Source organism: Amphibalanus amphitrite, unplaced genomic scaffold, assembly GCF_019059575.1.
Source record: "Amphibalanus amphitrite isolate SeventyFive unplaced genomic scaffold, NRLGWU_Aamphi_draft 001519F_arrow, whole genome shotgun sequence".
Lineage (NCBI taxonomy): Eukaryota > Metazoa > Arthropoda > Thecostraca > Balanomorpha > Balanidae > Amphibalanus > Amphibalanus amphitrite.
Window position 1 is genome coordinate 43606 of NW_024883012.1, and position 16934 is coordinate 60539.

General features: G+C 44.7%; 1 protein-coding gene and 1 long non-coding RNA gene across 3 annotated transcripts in view; one reads left to right on the forward strand and one right to left on the reverse strand.

The window, feature by feature from the left end:
• LOC122373579 (SH3 and multiple ankyrin repeat domains protein 1-like) overlaps positions 1 to 16934 on the reverse strand; it is a 99540-nt gene that overhangs the window by 17338 nt on the left and 65268 nt on the right. The gene's annotated exons all lie outside the window — the stretch shown is intronic.
• LOC122373587 lies at positions 13024 to 15400 on the forward strand. The gene is made up of 2 exons (XR_006255076.1): positions 13024 to 13350; positions 13881 to 15400. It is a non-coding gene; the product is annotated as an uncharacterized LOC122373587 (long non-coding RNA).

Here is a 16934-nt window from a genome sequence, read left to right on the forward strand (position 1 = left end):
TGGCCCAGGAGCCGAGTTAGAAGGGGGGGGGGGGTGTTCAGACACCCCCCGGCCCGGCGCGGAATCTCAGAGCACCGTCCCGGCGCGGGTTAACTGGGCTTGTTTTGTAAATATATGTGTAGCAAGAATCATAGCTATGAATATTGAATGCTACTGATCAACATAACTCGGCTTTACTATTGGACAGTTTCGTGGTCTTTATTGCCACTGCTTCAGGGAATTGCATTGTCAAATTTGTCCATTTCCAATTTCCAATATCGCATATTGCAATACAAAGGCTTAGCTTATATGAAGTGTCATGCAAGGATTACGCCGAAGTACCAACACATGCGACCACGCAAGCATCCGGTTGGAATGGTCACAGATACATACTAATCTCCCGTGCATTGTAAACCGCAAACATCCCAACTGAACTCCTGGGGACAAATTCCTGAAGGATTAGAAACGCTTGGTTAGGTCATGCGATTACGCAAAACGTAAGTGAAAAATGACACTCGCATGCCATTATTTCACAACGTTAATAATTTGACACATGGGAAGGGTAAGACGAGTACTAAGCTCATACAAGTTAAGAAAGTTACGATATGCCTATTTTCTGTAAGATACGGGATTTGTTTGCCATGCAACTAGTGTGTCCATTCCTATTATGTTGTTTAGCCATTTTGTGGTGTATTGACATTTAACACTGAGTCAATTTTGTGCTACCAAATCAATACGTCAGCGCTTATAGGGCGATAGTCTATTCATGGGCACGGTGCCACTAATAGGTACCTACTTTATCCCTCGCCGGCACAGGCCATTTTGCGTCCTTCGACGGCACAAGGGGGGGGGGGGTTGGTTGGTTGGTACGACCCCCCCTCGCGTTTGGCTCCTAATCAAGCTAGAGCTTCGCGAAAAAAAACGGGCGTGTTGCCCGTCACGAGAGGAAGCCGATGATACCCAATTTTAAGGTCCTAGGTCATCGGGTGACCTTCCAGGTCAGGTCAGGTCAATGACCCGAAAACCGGGAAAATCGGGACCTGTTAGAAAATCTTAAGTGTGGCTGCTATGTGGTTTTCCGGGGTGCTGATCACGAATATCGTGCTAGTTTTGATCAGAGATGATGTCTTTAACCCGCGAGTTGCTGGGGGGGGGGCGTTAAACGCCCCCACTTTTTTACGCCGGGCCGTAGCATAAAAACGGCGCGCCGCAGGCGCGCCAAATTTTAAGTACCTGTAGGGAATTGATTGAAGTTTATTGTGACAGAGTTTCAAAAAAATCGGTCGGAAAATTTTTGAGATATCGAGGTTTTAGTGACGTCATGATTTCTGAGTTTTCGACCAAAAACGGCATATGTTCAAAAAATCATATAAAATCACAGAATAGACATATAAACATGCCGTAAACGCCATTAGACTCCCAATACCATGAATAATCAAATGGCTATCTTCGATTATTGATTTTCGTTCCGCATTTTCCAAAATCTTGAACTGAATCTTGGCAATTTCTCGTGACTACTTCACGACCATGACACATGAATTTCTTAAATTGAACTTTTTTAGCCAAACACGTACACATATGATAAAATGAATGTCACCATCGTGTTCTACGCCCCAAATAACCCATAAAAAATGTGTCACAGGCTGCGAATATCAGTTTTTATTTTCGGGGATATGTGCCTGCCCGGTTGACCTGACCTTGACCCTGACCTATGCTTGACTGACCCCTGCATGGAGCAGACACTCTTGTAGGCCTTATATGATGGATTATGCACCGTTTTGACAGAGTTTATGACGAGAGGCGCCCATTGCGAAGTCCTGAAGTCCATGCTACTGAAAGCCCGATTTCAGGTGTTTGACCTGACCTTGACCTGACCTGTGACCTCAAAATTCAAATTTAAAGTACTCATCTGAAGCGTCTTGTCGCGTTCTTTCGTTTGCCGCCTCGTGCGTTTCGCTGCGCCTATTGGTTCTCGAGTTATCGGCTGGGGGCGTTTAACGCCCCCCCCCCCAGCAAACGGTGGGTGGCGAAATACCCCAGCAACTGCCGGGTTAAGCATTTAGACCAGGTCGGGTCAGGTCAGGTCAGGTCAACCGGTAGGGGTTGTGACGGGTATTCGTAATACGTGTCAACCGCCTCTGACAGCTTCGTAACATGTTACGAAGGCACCAAAACTACTTCATAAATGTTCAAATAGTTGCTAAATTCGAATTCAGCTCCAAAAACCAGCCTAGAAACATGTAAAACTCGAAAAAGTGAACCGAGGTCACCCGAGGTCACCAAAGGTCAATGACCTGACCTGACCTTCAGGTGACCTTGACACCCACCCTAATGTATGGGAGCAACATCAAATCACATGTTTGAACGTTTGAAACCACGAAAAGCTTGCAAACGCGCGGCAATGCGAGCCGACGCCCGACATACGCCGAATCACGATTCCGGCCAAACATGGTCTCGGAAAAGAGGCCACAGGTCAAAGGTCATTTGGGTCAGGGTCATGAAATTGGCAGGGTAGGTGTAAAATTGATCAATGCGAGGGTACTGAAAGTTTTGTCGCGATCGGCCGCTTTTTACGCGAGTTATTTGCGAAACACCTTAGGGGGGGGGGGGGGGGGTTGCATCAACCTGTGCCCCCTGTGCCGGCGAGGGTTAAATGAAATGCCAGCAAAACGTAGCTTAGGTACATCTATGCCACGCAAAAGGCTACAGTTAGGAGCTATATGAAAAGATATAAAAGATGAGACAACAGAAAGCAGTTTGAATTGGAGACAGTTCATTCAAATAAAAAAGTTTGGTTTGTAAAATTACAAGCAACAAACCGATAAATCCTAAACGCTGTGTCAGATGGGTGAATATCTTTTTATATCCGGCAGAAAGTAAACTAAACTAACAGGAACTGCTAGGAACAGACCAGGAAAACGATTATATTGAGATTAACCTAGAACAAGCAAAACAAAGCTGATAGGAGCAGCGTCTGCAACCAATGCGGTTAAACATGATACCACCGGAGAAGCAAGACTTGCGCAGCCAACAAATAATCATGGTGGGGAGATTTTTGACAAAACCACATCTAATGACAAACTGCCTTACCTACACAGACGAAAGACGTGACAAAGGACGCTCATACTTCCCTTATCTCAGTTCTGTTTGCACCCTTTTTCATAAGAAAGACTCAGCATTGTATCATTATTTTCGTATGCCCCTTTGGATCCACCAATGATTTCAGAGTTCAGACCCTCTAGGAGAGGAACATGTCTCAGATGACCCCTGGGACCCGTCAATGAAAGGGCACGTGAGCTCGGAATGCGACTGAACCCCCTCCCCTATCCCCCCCCCCCCGGCAGACACCGCGCGACTGTTCCGAGATTTTGGCTACAACATACCAAAGATCTAAATAACCGGAATGGGTGGTTTGGTGCCGGGTGTTGCGGCGCGAACTGTGGACTGGTTCTAGGCAGCAGTTCGTTTCATTAGGTATGCACGGTGCTGACGTCTGGAGGCTACAGTTGGAAGCTCTGATACTGTAGGGTAGCCTGGGGCAAGACGCCCCAGATAATTTATTTTGCTACATAAATTGTGTCCCACATCACCTGGAAGGCCAAATTTGTGCTCAATGCGTTCTTTGGACATTTTACTTTAAATTGCACCCCTCAAATTGATTCACTTATGATCGGACTCCAAGCTAGGAAGCGATTTGTGAAGCAACTGCAAATGGGGCATTTTGCCCCAACCCCAGGGCAAAACGCCCCACGGCCTGGGGCAAGTAGCCCCATACTTTAGATTAAAGATTTAACATGGTAGTTGGCTAAATCTTATGTGAGAGGTCCGTTAGACCTCTGGAGGCACGGCACTGAAGTTAGCACATTCCATCCTGTCAGGTGCTCAGGTATGACACTATTGTATGAGCAGGTTTTTACCTACCTCATAAGACCAAATAATAAATTATTGCAATGCAAATGTTAACAAAATACTTCCTTTGCCATCCAGTTGCTGAGAAAAATACACATAAAGGCATAGAAACTTACTGTTCGCCTGGTACCGAACATAAGGAAGTGGGTAGCCCGAACAACACATGAGGTAAAACGCCCCAGGGGCTTTTTGCCCCGCGACCTACTGGGGCGTTTTACCCCATCACGTAGTTCGGTCAGAGAACAACGCTTTGCACTCCAGCAAGACATAATTTAACACGAACCAACCCGGCATGATAAGCGTTAGACAATAGTTGTTCAAAATACATAAAAGTCGTTAACCTAATGTGGACCATAAAAGAACGCCATGATACATAATCTGACAACAAAACATAAAAATCACTCAAAAAACACATTTTTGGCTATATCTCCCGAAAGAGTCATCACAATTTCTTTCCAGTCTGCTCATATAATGATCATATAGTGCACGTTTTATAGAAGAGATGATGTTTCCCCAGAACCCTGCCAGTTCCGAGAAACATCGGTGAGGCGTTTTACCTCGGCGGGGCGACTTGCCCCGGTCTACCCTATCTAGCCGCCTACGTACCAGAGCGCTGTTGGCACTGATAATAGCGGCTGATCGAGGATGGATGGCGCCGGAGGTGCCCAAGATCTCAACTTAGAGATGTATGACTAGTCAAGTCACATAACCAAAATAGCAAATGGTCTTTCATCTTCACTAGCCCTGCCCCTACCCTTTGCCCTGAGGTCCCCTCCGCACCAACAGAAAGGTGGCAGGGAAGGAGGAGAATACGACCCCCTTGCAGCCTCCTAATCGATCTTCCATCATCGTGTCGGGAAGTCATCCGTGCAGATCGCTTCAGAGCGCCAATTTCGATACCCGATTTTACGGTCTCAGATCATCCGGTGGCCTGCTATTTATTGTCAAAAGCCATCACTTTTTTATAATGAAATTACGGCTGTCGAATAGATATTAGTTATCATACCCATTACTGTCATTGGTCTCTGGTCAAGATGCGTCGAATGGTAAAAGCACTGTTTGTTACGAAAAACATGATCAATTCTGACCTCAGATAACCGGAACTGAGCTTAGATAACGTTGAAACGTGGTGGATAATTTCCTTGTATCCTAAAAGACTAGAAATTAGAGAATGGCGTGAGAAATGTAATCGGTTGAGCTGAAAAAAACTGCATTTGCAGTTGTTAGAAATCATGGTTTTTATACATATACGTCCAATATAGTAGCTACAAATATAATGTTCACTCATTTCAAGACATGATTGATGATACGTGCGGGAAATATGCGTTCGCCTTTCCACTGCGATCTACATGACTGCCTGATGCTTAGACTGCACCGCACAACACCAGAAATAGCCGGGAAGGTAGACTGTGCCGCAATACACTAAAGGCCGCCGTCCACTGTGCGGAATGCTTGCGGTCCGTACGGAATTTAACACAGAACCCTATGGGCGCATCCGGTCCGTACGGAAATCGTGTGCGGACCGCATCCATGTTGTGTGGACACATATCGCTGATAATTGGCGTAATTACCTATATTCAGTCCCGACTCGGAAGTCACGTTATGCAAGTCGCGCGTGACCTCCCTCGAGCTAAATTCGAAATCAGGTTATCAATCGACATCCGAAGTGGTTGTCGCAGAGACGAAGCACCAAAGTACAACGTGTTGAACTGTGTGCGGAGAACGCAGACGGAATGAATGCGGACATGGGCCGTCGCCCGTCTTCGAGTTTTCAATTGGAAATTTAAGATTGAATTTCTACTCTTTTAAGACAAAGTAAATAAATATTATTTCCTTGGCATGACACCATCTTGTGATGCTAGGCAATGGCCATATTTTCTTTTTGTAACAATTGATATCGAGTGTGCGTGAGCTCTCCGTTTGCTGTCCGGATGCAAAGACATTCCTGACGGACTCCGGACGGAGACCGCATGCGCCCATAGGGCTCTGTGTTAAATTCCGTACGGACCGCAAGCGCTCCGCATAGTGGACGGCGGCCTTAACCCGCGCACCGACGGGGGTCTGCGCCAACTTAGTACCGACGGGGGGGGGGGCGGATGACCGCCCCCCCCTGAGATCTCGAGAACGAAGCAAGATAGCGACAAGCGGTAAACGGCATCGGATACGCACGGTCAAGATCTACAATTTTTACTAAGGTCATTTTCAGGTCAGGTCAAAGATGACGTCACAGGGGTCGAAAAAGTCAAAATGGCGGCGCTAAATATGGAGAGAGTTTTTCTCGAATAACTTTCGAATTAGTCAAGATAGGAACAAACTAAGGGCATCATCGTGATCCTCTCGTCAATCCGCATCGAATGATATATATCCCTCGCCCCGTTGGGGGGGGGGGGCCATTTTGGCCCCCCCCCCTGTGGTTTTTCCTGAATAGCAAGAAAACGGCGGCGCGCAGCGCCGCCAAATTTTCAGTACCTTCCCGGGCATCAATTTGACACCTTCACACCAAATTTCAAGTCTTAGGTCACCTTAGGTCAGGAGTTATTGAGGTCAAACTGAGGTCATGTTCGAGCAAAAATGAGCAAAAAACATGCAATCTTGAAACGCTCACCAAATCTAGAGTTATCAAGCAATTTCAAAGTTCTTTATATGGTCTAGTAGACAAAAAGCGGTGCTACAAAACTGCTATCTCGGATTTTCAAAATTTTGGGTTTTTGACCCAAAAAATTTCAAAAAATTGATTTTTTTTGAAAAACTAAAAAAAAAATCCAAAATTTTTCCGAATTTCGAAAAACCCGGAATATATGTGATAGTCCCTGCGCTCTTCTATATACATACCAAATTTCAGATCGATATCTCGTTTTTTGGCCAAGTTATAGCGAAAAAAACTGTTCAAAAATGATGACGTCAAATTTTTGAACTCAATTTTTAGCGATTCTAGACCTCGTACGGCAAAACAAAGACCACCATTGAACTCCCCGTGACGAGCTGCATCGATTCAATACCCATTTTATGCAAAAATATCAACTTTGAAAGTTGACCTAATTTGACCTGACCTTGACCTGACCTTGACCTGACCTTGACCAAAACGTGACCTAAGCTGGCCCCAAAGGCTGCCTGGCCCACATAATCGCATTTGTCATGTAAAATGGACCATAAAACATGTATCACACGACACTTTCATATTGTGACCCCCCAGTGACCTGACCTCTGTGACCTGACCTGGTATCAGTGACCTCAACTAGCAAAATATGTGTTTGAAGAACATTTCCCCATCGATGATTTTCAATGAAATGCATTTTACTCGATTGTACAACGCATTTCTTGATATGCCTGTAAACGGTGAAAATTGGACCTTTGACCTGACCTGTGACGTCATCGGTTTGACCTAGGTCAATAAAATTGGGTCACAAGGTAGTTCCCTGATAGGGCTATCCAACACCGTTTGCCGCTTGTCGCTACATTGCGTGGTTCTCGAGATCTTAGGGGGGGGCCAAAATGGCCCCCCCCCCCCCAACGGGGCGCGTTGCTCGGCAGAGCCCAACGGGGCGCGGGATATGTTGACCTCGAAAGGTCAAGGTCAAAGGTTGACCTCAGGTCACGTGACCTCGAGGTCATCATGTATATCATTCGATGCGTCTTGACGAGCTGAACACAATGAGACCATCCACGCGTCTGTATCTTGTTCCTGTACGGAGTTATTGGCCAAAAACCTTTGGTGACCTTTGATGACGTCACATGACCTCACAGCTGCCCAACAGCAAAACAGACCTCAAGGTAGTGAAGGTTGATCGTATATGAAGTCATGTATGGTATATGGGGCCATTCCGACCCGTTTTAGTGGTAAAAACAGGGAGTTGATTTTTCCCCCATTGACTTATAATGGGGAGGTCGCGAAATTGACCTGACCTTAGGTCACCGATATCAAAATTCCGAGATATACAAATTGTAGCTACTAATGACCTAATAACATCCTGCGACTTTCAAAGGCCTCCGACATCTACTGTAGCTCTGGCACGGTGACAAAGTTGCAAAAAAGTGACTTGAGGTTGGGTCATTCAAAGTGACCTGATGACCTGACCTTGAAAGGTAGGAGGTTCAAACTTGCACACCATGTGTAAAATTGATAAGGGAATAGTCATACCAAATTTCGCGGCGCTACGCGCCGCGGTTTTCCCGCTATTCGCGAAAAACCTCAGGGGGGGGGCGGATATCCGCCCCCCCCGTCGGTGCGCGGGTTAAAACTCCAGCCACCTTCGGCCGACAGTGGGGGAGGGGCTGACGGGGGGGGGGGGGGGGTGAATGAAGATCGGGAAAGCTGCAGCCGCGATATCAATATCATCTGGGCTTTGCCAAACCCGGCAAAGTTTGGAGACGCAGGAACTTGAAGTCAAATCGCTTTTGAAAAAAGCTGTAGGTAGTGACTAAATTTGTTTCATTTGTGGATTTATATTTAGGGACTGGGGCTTGTTCTTATCGATGCCGAAGTGACCGAAACTTGATATACCTTCCAAAAGCATAACAAGTTTTCTCAGAAGAAAAAAATCCCACGCGTGTCATAAAGTGACACATACTCATGCAATGAAATGCAACTTTGCATTATTATTATTTTCATTGCTATTTCTGACATTCAATTGGTGCAGAATACTGCGCTGCACCTCAGCAGCACCTATCTTATACCTAGTTACAAAACGAGAACCACCACACGTGATCAGCATTCTGCAACACAATCCAAGGAGATATGTTGCAACCGGTTTGGTTGGTCCGTACCAAAAAAAGCCGACCTCACGCTGGAGCCGGCATTGCTCATCTCAGGTAAAAATCTCAGGTAAAATTGCACAACTAAGGGAAGGGTCCGGTGGCACACATATGCAGGTAAATCTACAGTCACGCATGCTACTTCTATTTATCGTCGACCTTCTTTGATAATGTCAAGCGAATGATGGGATGGCTCCTCCACTGGTATTTTCAACAATCAGCTGAATAAAACAACACATAGTTACTTAGCAACAGTAGGAAATTTTAATTTCAATTTTGTACGGAAAAGGAAAAGTTCGGTCAATGACCCGCTGAAAGGCCGCAATCTGGAACAGTTTTATAATCGGAATTCATCGGAGTCACTCGAAGCAACAGACCAAATAGTCACATATTCTTGGTGGGATTTGTGGTCCTGGCTGACAGCATCGTGTCGCATAAATATGTTTCTTAACCCGCGCGGGGCTGGGGTCTCCAGCCGAACGCGCGGGGCTGGGGGGGGGTAAATTTTACCCCCCTGTTATCTCCCGAACTAATGGTCCGATTTGGAAAATTCAAACGCCAATCGAAAGCTCTCATCACGAACTACTAAAAACATGTACTTAATTTAAAGTTTGAGGTCAAGGTCAAGGTCAGGTCAAGGGTACAAATTGCAAGTTTCTACAGTATCGGCCTTGCACCGTAGCCCGCGACCTGGTGGGGGGGGGGGGGCTATTTTTTGCCCCCCTCCAGACTTTTCGATATATCTCCAGAACCGCTGCGCTGATCGTCACCAAACTTTCAGTACCCTCCCGGACATCAATTTTACACATTGTGACCAAAATTTTTTCTAAAGGCTATGATAGGTTGGCCGGAAATGACGTCAGAGTGACGTCATGTTCAGCCGTTTTCGACCCAAAAAAGGGTTTCGCGGGAAGAGCTGTCAGGCCTATAGCTTTGTAAATACAGAAAAATGTTTAGAGCATAAAAGCTGTAGAATTGACAGGGCTACAAAACAGCTATCTCGGATTTTTGAAGTTTTTTGATTTTGACCCCCAAAAATCAAAAAATAGATTTTTGGGATATAACAGTAAAAAAATCCAAAAAGTTTTTTGAATTTCGCAAAAACCGGAATATATGTGATAGTCCTTACCGCCTTCCATCCACATACCAAATTTTAGATTGATACCTCTTTTTTTGGCGAAGTTATAGCGAAAAAAAAACTGTTCAAAATTGATGACGTCAAATTTTCAAACTCAATTTTTAGCAATTCTAGACCTCGTAGTGCAAAAACAAAGACCACCATTAGACTCCCCGTGACGAGCTGCATCGAATCGATACCCATTTTATGCAAAAATATCAACTTTGAAATTTGACCTTTTTTGACCTGACCTTGACCTGAGCTCCACCAGAAAGTGACCTAAACCGTACCTGATGGTCTTATAACCAACACCATTGGGTTGGAAATGAAAAACTGGCCATAAAACATGCATCGCACAACCTTAGTAAAGTTGGGTTCATGTGGTGACCCTTGGTGACCTTTGGTGACCTGACCTGTGACCTGACCTGGTATGACCAGTGATCTCTAATAGCAACATATGTACTAGACAACTGACGTCTTATCGCTGATTTTCGACAAAATGCGTTTTACTCGGTGTTATAGCGCTTTCCCTAGAAGCCCCGTGAACGGTGAAACATTTTATCTTTGACCTGACCTGTGACGTCATCGGTGACCCCGAGGTCAATAAAATTTGGTTTCCTTCGACAAATTTGACAGGGCTATCGAACGCCGTTTGAATTTTGCGGATCCGTCCAGTAGTTTCGGAGATACGAGGGGGGGGGGCAAAAAATAGCCCCCCCCCCACCAGGTCGCTTTATAAACAGACCCCACCAGGGCGCGGGGTAGTTGCCGAAGAATGGAGTCATGGACTGAGACTGATCGCCCAAAACGTGTTCTTAGGCTACCAAGACAATATAGTACAATATCATTCAGAGGTCAAGGTCAAGGTCAGGTCAGGTCAGGTCAGGTCACCAAAAAACAAAATATAGAAAAGAACATGTGCGACACATGTTTTATGGGTCATTTTACTCATAGAATTCAATAGGCACACTCAATAGGTGATATGGACCACCTCTGGATGAATTTCAGGTCGAGGTCAGGTCAAGGTCAGGTCAAGTGAGGTCAAATTTTGAAGTTGGTTGTTAAGGCCTAAAAAGGTGTCTATCTGATGCAGTTTTTCACGGCGAATCGAATGGTGCTATTTTTTTCCGTACGAGGTCTAGAACTTCCAAAAAAGTCATTTTTCAAAAAAAAAATTGTGTGTCGTGACGTCATAAAATTTTGAATAACTCCCACATTTTCCAACCGATTCTTCTAAAATTTGGTATGTAGGTGCACATAGACCACTTCTCTGACATATATTCCGGTTTTTTCGATAGACTCAAAATTTTGGATTTTATAATGATTTTCCCAAAAGGTCAGTTTTTTGAAAAAAAATTAGGCCAAAATCCAAAATTTTCAAAAAACCGAGAAACCCATTTGATAGACAAAGTAAAATTACGTATAACCTTTTTTGTTACGTCTTGATTCCTTTAAAAATGAAGATGTTAGCGGTGTTTGAACTTTTGCCGTTTTTGAGGCGAAAATGGCGAACATGACGTCACTAAAACGTCAATTTCTCAAAAAATTTCCGACGGATTTCGCTCAAATTTTCAGGGAACGTGTCAAATTGATGTAAGAAAAGGTACTGAAAGTTTGGCGGCGCTGCGCGCCGCCGTTTTTGAAATATCGCAAAAATTCGCGAGGGGGGGTAAAATTTACCCCCCCCCCAGCCCCGCGCGGGTTAAAAACTCGTATGCTATCCGTAATATGTTATCTAAGCTCGAAATAGAGTGTTTTCCCTGTGCATTTTATCTGACCAAAACCAAACTGCGTGAACATCACCCGCCAGACCAGTCTTAGCCGTGACCTCTGGCTAATACTCAATCCTCACGCAATATGGCGGCTGACTAGCAACCTCCAACCAGTCGTATCACGTATACAGACTTTACACCACGGGATTGCGAGACCTTTCAAGGCTACGCTAAGTTGACGTGCGGAGAATGCGATTGGTGCGATCGCACTGGCGGCTGTGGTTACAACTTGCATCACTTGTGGGGTTGAGTAGAGTTTATCCGGGCTGGGAGGATGTGTGTAAACAGGAATCCATATGTGGGCTGGCACAGAGTGAACTGGTTTAACGCTCACGGCTAAAAAAACACAGGCCATGGAAGGTTGAACTCACAACTTGGTATGAGGGGGTGCACTCAGGGAGAGTAATGGAGAAAGAGGGAGAAAGAAAAAGAGAGAGAGAAAAAAACGCAGACGGTGAAAGAGAAGGAAGAAGAAGGAGGAAGGAAGAGAAACTGAAAGAAAGACAGAGACAGAAAGGAGACACGTCTACATACTTATAAATGAACAAAGAACGGGAAAATACGACAAAGGGTTTCGAAGATAAAGGAAAGAGACAAAGACGCAGACATAAGCAGACTCAGAAAGCCAGGTCAGAGGAATAAAACATAAAACAAAAACAGATAGAAAGAGGCAGACAAATCCGAAGGCTAGAACATCTGATCACACACTTCCTAACCAATTAACCATACAACCTCATTTTCTAATTGGATCGGACAGGCAGACATTCCATCTTGCTGCAAAACTACTCCACCCTGGCCGGCGGCCATCTAAAAACGGGTCTCCTCCATTGTTCTCACAACCGGTGTGGCCTGCCTGGGCGGCCTCTCTCCCTCTCTCTCTCTCTCTCTCTCTCTCTCTCTCTCTCTCTCTCTCTCTCTCTCTCTCTCTCTCTCTCTCTCTCTCTCTCTCTCTCTCTCTCTCTCTCTCTCTCTCTCTCTCTCTCTCTCTCTCTCTCTCTCTCTCTCTCTCTCCTCTCCTCTCTCTCTCTCTCTCTCTCTCTCTCTCTCTCTCTCTCTCTCTCTCTCTCTCTCTCTCTCTCTCTCTCTCTCTCTCTCTCTCTCTCTCTCTCTCTCTCTCTCTCTCTCTCTCTCTCTCCCTCACCCGCTCCGCCCTGCACAAGCTGAGAGTATTGCGGGTTGTCTACCTCCGCAGGTAGCTGGCTGTCGGGCCGAGTGTCGTCCAACGCTGAACGCACGGATGTCCAATGCATGACAAGTTTTTGTTGTTTAATATGCGTCGATTCATCATTCAATGATTGATGAACTGCGATAACACTTGTATAACAACTGGACAATGTTTTTACACGTTGAGATAAGGTCAACTGAGCACGAAATGACGTTGGGCGTTTTCAGCTACTCAATGGGGCAAATAGAACGTCAAGCACAGCAAATATTTAGAAGCTCATACATATAATTGCTTGTGAAAATTTAAACTGCTGCCAGAGTTCGAACAAGTTAGCATCTCACTCAACTGAAACACATCGAACGCTCAACAGGAATCGCATTGAACAATAAAAGAGCGAAACAATAGCTCGAAAGCCATCACTCCACTTTTCCACGACTACAGAACTTGTAGCGAAACTAGCGAGAGAGACTCTTTCGGCACGTGCGCCCCAAATTCCAACCAGTTTTTCTTCCATCTTACTCGTAGATAATTGAAACTAACTACTGCACTGTATAAAGGACTTTGTAAAGCTATTTAGCGACCAGACGAACGAATTCGCGGGTGGCGTTACGATGGGAAGAAGCGGCGGTTGGGCTGCGCTGGTAGCATTAACTACGGTAAGATTATAACGTTTTTATAACAAACATTGCCTTTTTGGTGAATCATCTACAATTTATATGCAACAGGTGCGGTATTATAATTTTGGTCTACCGGTCGAATTAAGATGGGTGTTGTTCTGAGGATAACCTTCTTGGTGGTTATTGTAAACTTAACACCGTTTTGTAAACAATATATAGGTGCTTTTTTATGAGTTTGTGTCTCAAGAAATAGGTAAATGCGTAGCAGCTCTATAATAGCTCAACTACGTCTGAAACAAAATACTTTTTGCCGAATGCTTGGAGCAGGGTCTTGAAAAATCAATTGTTCACGTTCGACATCATTCGTATCTTTATCGTTTTGTCAACACTCAACTAGTACTTGAAGAAAGATCTAAACAATACCCAACAGAAGTAAATTACCCTCAACCTAAAATATCTTACAATATTACATCAGCTTGCGACGATTTACGACCTCCCCCCATAACCCATGATTGCCAGAACCAGTTATCAGGTATAGCAGTTCTAACGATAGTGTTTTCCTCTTACAGATTATCACCGCCATCAATGCATACCCATCTTTAGAGCCTTCAAGACAGCTGACTGAATCTGTAGCGTCACCTTCTAAACAGCTGACTGATCCGCTGACGTCACAAAACCAACATCAACGTGATGCAAGATTTCTCCTCACGTGGGATGATTTTTCGTGGTTCTTTGGTACGAAGAAACAAGCTCCACCACCACCGCCACCACCACCAGCGGTGGTGGTCAAAAAACAAACTCCTACGACCATAGTGGTGAAGATTCCTGCACCACCGGCACCACCTCCGCACCAACTGCCGCAACTACCGCCTAGTACTGTCACTAAAGTTCATACAAGTATTAGGACTAGTACTAGTACCAAGGTAGTGGTAGTTATACCCACGTTGTCATACTACCCTGTGCATTATCAGGCTACGAAGGTGCACAAGCCTAAGGGATACTTGAACACTGGTGTACATCATTCGGTTGTTGGTGTACAGTATCCATCAAATGATGTGCAGTATCCTTCAACCGGAGATTATCAGCAAACAACGGGATTATCCCACCAAACGGTGGGGAAATATCAACAACCGGTGGGACAATATCAACCATCAACTGCCGAAAACTACGCAGTAAATACGGTACAATACCCAGCCGAGACGGGATACCAGCTGACCACGGGACAACATTATGCACCGAATGAGCCATATCACGCAACTACAGGAGTAAACTACCAGCCAGCTGATAAGCATTATCAAACAGGTACAGGATATGCTACGGAGAAGGTGGACATCTATCAACCCGAGGTTGAACACTACAAACCAGCGGTGGAACACTACACAACAACTGGAAACTATATCCCACAAACGCCAGTTACCTATCTTCCGCAAGTGGATAAATACGCACCTACAGAAAATCAATATGCATCAACAGTAACGCAGCACCCAGTAGATAAAAATCACTATGCGCCAGTGGCTCAACAAACCCCACAAGGAGCGCCACACTACCAACAAATTGCGCAAAACTACGTAGTAAACGCACAACAGTACCCAGCAGCTATTACACACTATACAGACGACGCGGATCACTATCCAAAAGATGCGGTACATAACCCAATCCCAGGGATTCACTACTCCGTGTCGAAAAATACGATTTTACGGCGAGAATCTGTAGATCGTAGAAAGTGATGATAATGAGGCTGTTGTGGTCTTGCCACTCATTGTAGATCTTATGTTGGTATTTAAATATTTATTGTTTGTGTCATGATCGCAAGTGTAAAAATACGCAGGCGAATAACTTGTTGACTAAGTGAAACTGTGAAACTGAATTTGTCTATCCGCTGTATGTTACGAGCTACGCGTTTGTTGTGTTTTAGTGTGTTTTTAAATAAACCAGTTGAACCACAAACCTCGGTATACAGGGGTCTGTGCTTGAGCTCATTTGTGTGCTATTGCATTTATAGATTGTCTTCGCTCATTGGTGATCGTCAATGGTTGTTGCAAGACATGCTGGACAACCGCATTGGAAATTACATGTATGCATTATCTGACATCATTTGTTTGCTTTTTTACGTCTGCAAACATGAGCGCAACGGCACTGGCCTCTGAGAAGACAAATTATTATAAATGATGCATATTCATAAATAGCTCCAAAAGTCTCTAGTTTTCCCATAACTCCATCCAACCGTTGTGATGCGAACAACACGCGCATCATTTCCACATGTTTTCGCATTTGCGCTAACCGCATCCGTTCCACCGGCTTCAGTCGTCAGTTTTCTGCCCACCCTCTGATGGAATTCGGATAAGCACCTCTCTTTGTGTAAGTAGAACCGCTAATCAGTGAACCAGTTAAACGGGTTATTCCCTCGTCTGATCTACAACAGCTGGCCTCACAGAGGCGACCTCCGAAACGGACCAGTTTAGTGGCAAACAAGCACACAAACAGGGCAAGTGTGCAGAAAACCGGTGGGGAGGTGTCTGTGGAAAAAGTGACCTTGGTCCACAGCCGAGCAGATTTGAGATAGACACTGTGAAGTTTCGTTTGGCAATGTCCGTTGATCTATCCTACCACCTCTACGTACCTGTTTATATTTACACACGGTTTGCGAGCTCTGTTATAAATCAGTTGAGAAATGACATCAGTCTAGGTTCTACAGATGAGCTATGGTCGCTGGGCTAACAACTTCATAGTATCCACGCAATGTTAATGCGATTACAAGCCCGCTACTATTTATTTTCTTATTGGAAAACCACATGCATACAGAAGACACACATAAACGCAATCCGCCATCTTTCAAGTTAAAACGCAGTTCAAATAACACTCGAACGCATCAAAACTCGTGTTAAAACGCAATCCAAATCACACCGAAATCGCCATTCAACCCGTTTCAATCAATAAATTCCCCTGCCAAACCAGGCCCGTGACTCATATATCCCTGATTCACCAAACATCTGCAATGAACCGGCTCTAGCAGTGCTGCAACATCCTCCAATCACAGCCGCATGCAAGGTTAGCATTGTGGTGAGATTCTCACTGCAGCCACTTTCTCTCCCTATCTCACCGCCCGCGACACGCACGGGTGAGATGGTTGGTAGATCTGCTAGTTACGGAATCAGTGGATAGTATAAAAATTAGGCCGTGACCTGGTGGTTAGTATAAAAGGAGGAGGGTTGAAAGACGGAGGATTCAGTCGGACAAAATGACGAGGCACACGAGGATGATTGCGGCAACGCTGGGGATTATTGTACTGGCACAGGTGAGCTTTCGCACAGTGGGCATAATTATTTAGCTATGGGAAGTATCTTTTTATCTATTCGAAGGACAATAGCTTGTTATCATTGAATCTACAATACAAAATTATTTGATCATTATTATTAATGTTTTATTTTCGTTGCATCGAAATAAATAACAATTTATTATCCATATTATTCGACATTATATGATCCAATGTGTAATCCATGCTAATTTATTCGCAATAATTGTTTTATTCAGTGATAGGTTAGTAGTTTTGTCTTCTACTTGGCTATCGTATCTAATTTTCAGTTCTCCAAATGTATGTCCATGACCGCTATGACATTGTATCT